The sequence below is a fragment of the Penaeus monodon genome, chromosome 34 (assembly GCF_015228065.2).
Source record: "Penaeus monodon isolate SGIC_2016 chromosome 34, NSTDA_Pmon_1, whole genome shotgun sequence".
NCBI lineage: Eukaryota > Metazoa > Arthropoda > Malacostraca > Decapoda > Penaeidae > Penaeus > Penaeus monodon.
The window spans coordinates 8,047,435-8,047,709 of record NC_051419.1 but is presented as its reverse complement, the minus strand read 5'-3'; positions in this window follow the sequence as shown (position 1 = coordinate 8,047,709).

The window sequence follows — 275 nt, the reverse complement described above, 5'->3', positions numbered from 1 at the left end:
AATACCTGTCTGTAAGAGAGGTACCGATAAAGGCCGGTGCTAATATCCACATTTCAGCCGATATCGACATTTCCATCTTACATTTTATCATTAATTATAAAAAAATATATATAAGAGACAAATCTGCATGGATGAAAGTAGCAGTCACAAGCAATCAAATACCTTAACTGTCGTAATTTTAAGGGTGCCTACAAGGAACTTAATTGTTTATACAGTGTAAAGAAAATAATAAAGACACAAAAATTTATTTTATTGATGACTTAATTTTACCAGCT